The following is an 8,511-nucleotide window of genomic DNA, read 5'->3' as shown; positions in this document are numbered from 1 at the left end:
CGGCATGACCGACCCAAACGAGGCTGATGCCGATGGCTTCCGCATCCCACGTCGCCGACTGAAACGCAAACGCCAACTTGCGCGGCGTAACAGTGATTCCAGTGGTAACATAGTGTGTAGTGCGGTCTCCTCTCCTCCAGCAGTGTCTGTGCGTACTGTGCTTTTTCGCCCTACCGGCCCAAACAACAAGTCGCCAGCTTCCAGCTGTCAAAGCTGGAACAACACCACAAGTCCGAGGCTCCCAATGAGATCAACAAGATTCGCCTCAACAGTGCAAAGAACATTGTTGCAGTGGTTGTCAAAGCTGTGGGAGGAATGAACAAACTCCTCAGTCTTTCTCAACTCTGTTCCCTGCCGGTAAGAGCTTTTCTTCCGTCCTCTCCCAGCGTCACCATCGGCACAATCCATGTTGTCGACACCTCCCTCTCCGACGATAACATTAAGAACCGCCTGCGACGACTCGGAGATAAAGGTGCCAGTGTAAAAGTCTGTTTCTCTCCGGGCCCCCTCCCCAAAAAAAGTGCACATTGAAACATTCAAGATTTTCGTCAAGCCTTTCAAAGCCAAACCATTGCAGTGTCTCAACTGCGGTCGTTTTGGCCACATTGCCGCTTCATGCACACGCGAAGTTGCCTGTCTCAAATGTGCTGGCAGGTACAGTACAGTGGAACGCACAATCGAGGTTGCCTCAAAGTGTTGCAACTGTGAGAACAACTATGCCGCCCGTGACAATGCATGCTTAATCAGGCAAACTGAAACGGCTGCACACCGCTATGGCCTAAAAGCACACATCCCAACAAGCAAGGTCCGCAAGATACTCAGAAAGAGAGACATCCACAACAACAAAAACTGTCACCCCAAAGAGAATACCCGAGCTGGAGACGCCACGCCCGAGCAAGCTCCCACTCCACCACATAACCAGCCAAAGGCAACACGCTCATACATAGAGATGCCGCTGCCAAGAAGCTCCCTGTCAACTCTTCCACGCAGAGCCAACCCACATTGGCAAAGACTCCCGCTCCATATACGGTACCTCCCTGTGCGCCAGCTGCCACCCACAGACAACGTACATCAGCCAACCAAAGACAGCACCCATCAGTCTTCAAGCGCCCTCCCGTCCTGCCAAAACGGTCTCACTCTCACAATGACTCTTGTGAATATTGCCTTCAAGGCTGCAAAAGCATTACTGGAGTGCACATGGATACCAGAAGCCCTGCGCACCACCCTGGGTCTACTCCAGCCACTCGAACAGTCGCTCACTGGCCTCTTCTCTGCATAAGCCTGTCATCGCTCCCCCTCGTAGTGCACAACCGCTACCACTTCTCATCTGTTACCATCATGGACAGCTTTCCCAAAGTTCTCCAAGGGGACTCTGCTGGACTCCGACCCAAAATAGGAGAGCTAAAGCTACAGCTGCTACAGCTGCACAAGACGCACTTCAGCATCTTCGCCACAATCTACCTGACAACTTCACAATCACAGGCTTCACCAAGTATACTTCTCCGGCAATACCACATTTCAAGCACGGCTCTGCTGCCCTTTTTGTCGCCCGCCACATCTCCAATCTTCAGATTCCACCCCACGAACTGTACTCACCCAACGCAGAGCTCGTAGCAGTCAGGGTTCAACTCGATAAAATCACACTGACCATCGTCTCTGCCTACCCATGACGTCACAGCAGTTTACCTGAGGACTTCTGCCACAATGCACAAGGAGCTCTCCCTCAAGCTGACAAACTTGGCCGCTTGCTCGTCTACGCCCTTGGAGTCTGTGACCTTGTCGTAGCATACCCTGGCGAACCTACCTCCGTGCGGCCCCCTCTCTCCAGTGCAATAGGCATTACCTCCCACTGCCCTGATATACCTGCACAGTGGGAAATCTGGCACGACACTTGCTTGTAGGCAAGTGTGATGAAAATGGAGCAGTTGTCACTCCCCCATTTTGATCACGCTTGCCTGCAAGCAGCTTGCACCAAAACGCACCTGCACAGTGACAAACTGGCCTTCTTTTCGTGCATCTCCCGCTTTCTTTCCCGAAGCCATCGACATCACGAGTGCCATCAGCTCTGCTTTAAGCTCTGCAACACATTCCGCGTAAGTTTCACACTTTTCACCCAAGCCGGACCTGAAATTCCTCAGACTATGTGCCGCACGTCGCAAAGCACAAAGATTGCTACGCAAGCACCACAACACAACCACTGCGCCGCAAGGCTGAAAACCTTACCAACTACATCTCCGCATCTAAGACGCATCTCCGCCTGTCTCCGGCGCCACTCGAACACCCTTCTCCGCACCCACTGGCGCAATTTTCAAGGACGCTCGCCAGCCATACCCCTGCCAGGAACGTTGGAACGTCTGGAACACAATCAACTTTCTTATGGGCATGCACGAGAACTCCAATCGCGTCGCCTCACTAGCCGTTGCATGGGCTCCTCCCTCCCAGAACTAGCAGAAAACTTAGGCGATAAATTCCACAACGCAAAAGGTACCCCTGCGAAAGCCACCACCGTCTCTTCCAGCTGCTCCCTTGACCACCCAGTCTCCCCCCACGAATTACAACAAGCCATCCGCCGCCTGAAGACTTAAGTCAGCTCCAGCGATGGATGGGATCTAGAACCAGGCTCTTCGAAACCTCCCAAAAGAAGCCTTCTCCAGACTCTTGCGCCACGTCAACGTACACTGGAATGTTGCCATGCCTACACCCGCTTGGCAGGAAAGCGCCTTCGTTCCCATCCTCAAGCGCGGCAAGCCTGCCGTCGATCTGAGCTCGTACCGCCCCATATTGCTTACCTCTTGCTTGGCCAAAGTTGTAGAGAGGACAATGCACGCTCGTCTCTCTTGGTTCCTAGATTAAAAGTCCTTCCTGCCCATCTGTATGACTGGCTTTAGGCGAAATCTGAGTTCCGAAGATTCCATCATCGACTTCATTTCTGATATTGAGAAGACACTCAGAACCGGCCAGAGAACGGCTGCTGTCCTTATAGCCCTAAAAGCCGCCTTTGATAATGTTACTGTCCCTGTTGTTATGGAAGCTCAACGCTGACATTGAGGGCAAGACAGCCACCTTCATCCATTTGCTGCTCTATAACAGCTCGTTTAAAGTACGTCTTGGAACGACCCTGAGCAGTCCTATAAGCCAGAACATTGGCCTCCCCCAGGGCAGCATTTTAAGCCCGCTACTGTTCAACCTGGTCATGGCTGCTCTTCCAACTCAACAAATACATCAAGCGCTCTTTATACGCCGATGACATATGCCTCTGGATCCGTGGTAAATCTCGGGGAGCTCACAGAAACGCCTTATAGGAAGCCGTCAGTGCCATGGCTGATTTTCTACGTAGCAAAGGCCTTGCCATAGCCGTGGACAAAACTAAGCTAATGCTACTCGGACCCGGCCCAAGCTGGTCACACCTACCCCCTGTAACTGTTCAACGCTACTACAGCCGCGAAGACACTTTACGGTGTACCATATGCCTGCCTGAGCACTTCAGCACTCGAGTCCCTGGAGAAGCTATACAGAAGAAGACTGCGCCACGCCATCGGAGTACCCACTGCTGCACAAAACGAAGCCGTCCACGCTGAGACTGCCACACTACCTCTCCTTCTACGCTGCACGCAACTACTACTCCTACAGCTGTCCAGACTCCATAGATCTAGCGCTGGCACCAGGGCTCGGAGCCTTTATTTTGGGGGGTTTGGGTCAAGTTCCGGTTCAAGGTTATCGGTTCTGTTCAGGTTCGAGTTGAGCGGAACCAAAATAACGGTTTGAACCGCTATTAATCGTTCGAACCGGTTTACGTGTGATGTGCCAATCAGTGTACCCCATGCTAGAGGTAATATCAGGTTCCGGAGATGGCTTGCTCCTCCTTTCTCTTACTCCCTCGCCTCTACACTTCATAGGTACAAAGAACCATGCAGTTCATAGCAGATAATCCTTTACTGTACCGAAAACTGCTGGGAAATGGCGTACAGCATGCCATTGAAGTCCATTGCAAAAGGCCATTGCCTATTTCTAAAGAAAAAAAAAAAGAGAAGAAGGCGGTGATGTGGTAGATAGGAGTATCCCAGAGTCCCATGCGCAAGCCGGTACGCTTCTCACCGTCGAAAACAGGGCGAGAGGCCGCTGCTGTGTTTCCTTCCTCCATGCTCTGGACCACAAGCCAACCTCTTTCACGTGGTCGCTATAGGTCCGCGTTGCTTGTGGACGTCACTGTGAACTGTTTAATTTTACGTCGCCTTCACACTATGACGCTGAATGAAAGGAAGCAGCCGAGCAAACAATGCAAAGTGTGGCTATTGTGTAGCACATCTTTTTTTTTCTTTTTTTTTTTACACCTCGAGTCACAAAAATATACAGGAATGTCGTGAACCTTTCGGAGATGAGGTTGCAGGAGGTGCATGGACACATCATATCTTGGTTTATCACTTGCTCTATGAATTCGTCAATATTCCGAGCGATGCAAGGAGCTGGCGTGCGGCAGTCGAGTGGGAAGGTATAGGCGTTTTTATCGTCTGATGCGGTGAAGGAAACAGAAATTGCGCACGGCTGGGCTGCTCAGGAGCTCCCATAAGAAGCGTATTTCTTTCGCCGCTCTTCGAAATGTCAAAGCGTTGTCGCTGTAAATGACTTGCGGTAACCCTTTGCGTGATACGAAGCGACGAAATGCCACGAGAAAGTTCGTAGTCGTCAAGTTTGACACGATCTCAACATGCACGGCTCGTGTCACTGCGCACGTAAATAGGGTTATGTAACTCTTGATCTCTCCGTCCGCTGTCTTAACATAGAGGGGTCCAGCAAAGTCAATACTCACAATAGCAAATGGGTCTTGCTTATTGATTCTGTCACTGGGTAAAGGCGCAATGGGTACTGTTGCTGCCTTCAGCTTTTGCTTGTGACACAGGCTACATCTTCAGATTAATTTCTTCACAATTTGACGGCACCGTGGGATTCCAAATCAGTCTCTTATGTCGGTCATTGTCTCCAATACTCCGCCAAGCAGTATACGCCGATGTGCACTTGTCACGAGAAGCTCCGTGAAAGATCTACGGCGGTAAGCGGTCCTGTAGTATCCATGTGGGTACGTCTGCATCTATTAATAAATCGTAGCATCCACGCTGTCACCGGTAGGGCCCTGGACATTCTGCTGTAGCGATCTATCTCCAACAGCGATTGCGTTCTGTCTGACGCTTGCAGCACGACGTGCGGATCTGTGTCTTTGGATATTTTCCGCTCTTCCTCTGTCACTGGCGTTTCACTGTTGTCCTCTGGGGCTGGGGTGTATGATTTGGGCCAACATTTTTCGTGCTCTCGCAACCATGGCGGCCCTTCCCACCAAAGTGAATTACCAACGAGGGCGTCTGATGAGATTCCTCTTGTGACCAAGTCCGCCGGATTGCAGTGACCCGGACAATGTCGCCATCTCGATGGGTCTGTCAGTAACTGGATCTCCGTCACTTGGTTGCTTACGAAGGGTTTCCATTTCGATGTGGGTGAGTGTATCCAGCAGAGTGCCACACTAGAGTCCGACCATAGGTAGCATTAAGTTGGTCCTTGACCGATGATTCCTGCCACGCACTTCATTAGCCTCGCTCGCAGCAGTGCACCCATCAGCTCCAATCGAGGTAGTGTCAGCCGTTCAAAAGGACCCACACGTGATTTCGCTGTCAGTAAATTTACGAAGACGTGTCCCGTTTCGGTTTTTCAGCTACCTCTGAGGCAGCTGCCTCAGCTTCTGAAACCTCCTTTGCCACACCCTCGGGAGCTACAACCGCGGTGCGACCCATGGGAGCTACAACCTCTGGTAAAACCTCTTCCCCTGCGTCCTGTACCTGAACCTCGGTTAAATCTGCACCCGCTTCCTCATTTTCCGCGTCGGGAGCTTCTACCGCGGTCCCACCCGGGGGAGCTACAACCGTAAACGCGGGGAAATCTTCTTCATTCGCATTACATGCCTCGTATGGCGGCATCTTCCAGACGGACCTGACGTCACTTGGGACATTCCTCGTGGGTATCCGGGAGCATTTCTCACACTAACCCTTCACAAGTCACATGAGCGGCATCTCGACGCCTTACATGCAAAAGCGACGTGCCCGACCACCTGGCATTTTTAGCACATTTTTTTAACGCCTTTGTAGAAGCACTCTACTTGGACGCATTTCAACCTTCATGAAGTTAGGGACTGTACCCGTTACTTCCATCAGCACTATGCGATTCCCGTTTTCGCAGTCGGCGTGCTCGCCGGTGTACCGTTCGCGGGTAACCTTTATCACTATGCCATAACCTTCTAGGGTCTTCTGCAAGTGAGTGTCGTCGTAGTCTATTGGATAGCGGAAAACCGTTATCCTTTTGATGCGCGACACCATCACCTGGATTTCGGATTTATACCTGGCAAAATCCAGGGTTCCGGCCTCCTTAATTAGTCGGGCTCCCTCCAGCGTGCTCATGATAAATTCATAGGAGCCTCCGCCAGCCACATGCGCCCCCTGAACCGCTCCTGCTGCGATCCTTTTCGCTGCGGTCAGAACGTCTTTACCCGAGAAACCCCGTGGTGCCCTGACTTTGAAGGCCAAAGGCCTGTCCTTCTCTTCCATGACTCTCTCTACTTTTCAAGTACCTCTTTACAAAAAAAAAAAAAAAAAAAACGCACTCGCGCAGAATGAATAAACCGCACCCAGTGGTAAGCAGGATAGCAAAGCGATTCCGAAAAGAGACACTAATATTCTAGCACTAGACGGTATGGAAACACTGGATGTAACGTCAAAGGCAAAGCTAAGCAAAGAACAGAAAAGCACACAAACACTGAAGAAAACGGAAAGAATTCACATAACAGTACAAGTGTACGAAAATGCACTCGTCGCGCTCACCAGCTGATTTTTATTGTTTTACCTATAAAGTTCACGTCGTTTTCGTTGGTAAGAACCTCTTCTTCTTTATTAGCATTTCATAGAAATTAGCGGCGTACTCCCGAATGTCTTCTTGTATTGTCAGCTCAGTACCTGTCCTGTCGTCTTTAATTGTCGTCATTTCGTTTCTGCACTCTCCTAGTGTTCGGTTCACTAAAAACTTCGTTGCCTAGTTCTCGTTCTCCCATTGCTCGGTTTTCATGCCAAGTCAAACCGTGTCCCACTATTTTTTCATCAATATTTGTACTTCGTTTCTAATCGATGTATGGCTTTGATTTCGCTATCGTTAGTGTCCTGCCTTTGCAGAAGGGCGATAGCGTGGGGTGTTACTCGTAGTTCTCTACGTCTTTCCTTTGCGAGCTTCCGCCCCCATTCTTGGAGCGTCGTTCTAACGTCATGTTGTAGGTCGTCCCAGTCTGTGGGCGTAATCTCGTTTTTTAGTCTATCTTTCATGATTGTTTTTATAGCCTCGTCTGCTCGCTTCTCTGTGAGTAAAAGAGGATTCATTTTCCATGAGCCTCTCCCCCTCCCCATTCTGCTTTCTTTCATCTTGCATGACAACAGGCCCGAAAGAGGGTGATTTATAACGCTTATACCTAGAAGCCCATTGATAAAGTTATATGTAATGTATATCTTGTCCAGGCGTGCTTTATATTTGCCTCCTTTCCAAGTCATTTTGGGTCGATCTGGATGCATTTTCTCCCAACAGTCATTTTGATAGCGTCGCTTTTTAATTCTGATAATGATTTTGCACCGTAAGTAATCGGTCTATCTCTTGGCGGCGTGCGGTCTGCTATTTCATTTTTCACACAGTTGAAATCTCCTAGCAATATTAGTTTCCGGCAATTATGCACGTAATCGTCCAACTGTTCAAAAAATTCGATTTGTTGGTGGCTTCTTACCGGGGCATACACGTTCAAGACTCTGAACCCGAGCTTAAAAACCACTGAGAGGATACGTCCCTCGTAATCTCTCTCCATGCCTACAGCAAGCTCTTTCATTTTCCCGAACAGTATTATTGCTGCGCCACCTTGCCGGTTGACTGAAAAACTCCAGAAGCTTTTAACATTAAACGTTGCGTCGAAATGTTTAATGTAATTCGTGTTGTTGATGTACGTTTCTTGTAGGGCTAATATGTCAATCTTTTGCTCTCCTGCAATTTCTATTACTTCGTTCTGGCGTGTTCTATCTCTAAATCGTCTAACGTTCCAACTTCCCGCCTGAAAAGACGCTATGAAAGTTGAAAGTACAAAAAAGAGAAGAAAAGCGTTTAGTGGTAGCATGGTTATTTTTATTTTCTTCAGGAATGTTATTTTCTTCCGTCGGAATCTCATCAGTTGGTGATTCTGTGGAAGGATCGGTTCCACTTTCGCTGCTATCGCTATCAGTGCCGCTACTATCGGTTTCAGTTGCTTCATCGTTGCTCTGTGAAGGGGAGATATCGGAGTTGTCGTTGTCGTCGGTTTTCACACGTTCTTCTTTTTGCGGGATTTGTCTGTGATAAATGGCTGTCAGAGCTCGAGGTATCACTCGATAAGTTAAGCACGGAAGTATATTGCTTTATGAAGGTGATAGTTTCCTCTGTCCATTCATTGCGTTTTGGGCTCTCTTT

Source organism: Ornithodoros turicata, chromosome 1 (assembly GCF_037126465.1).
Source record: "Ornithodoros turicata isolate Travis chromosome 1, ASM3712646v1, whole genome shotgun sequence".
Taxonomy (NCBI): Eukaryota; Metazoa; Arthropoda; class Arachnida; order Ixodida; family Argasidae; genus Ornithodoros; species Ornithodoros turicata.
This window is presented reverse-complemented; position numbering follows the sequence as displayed.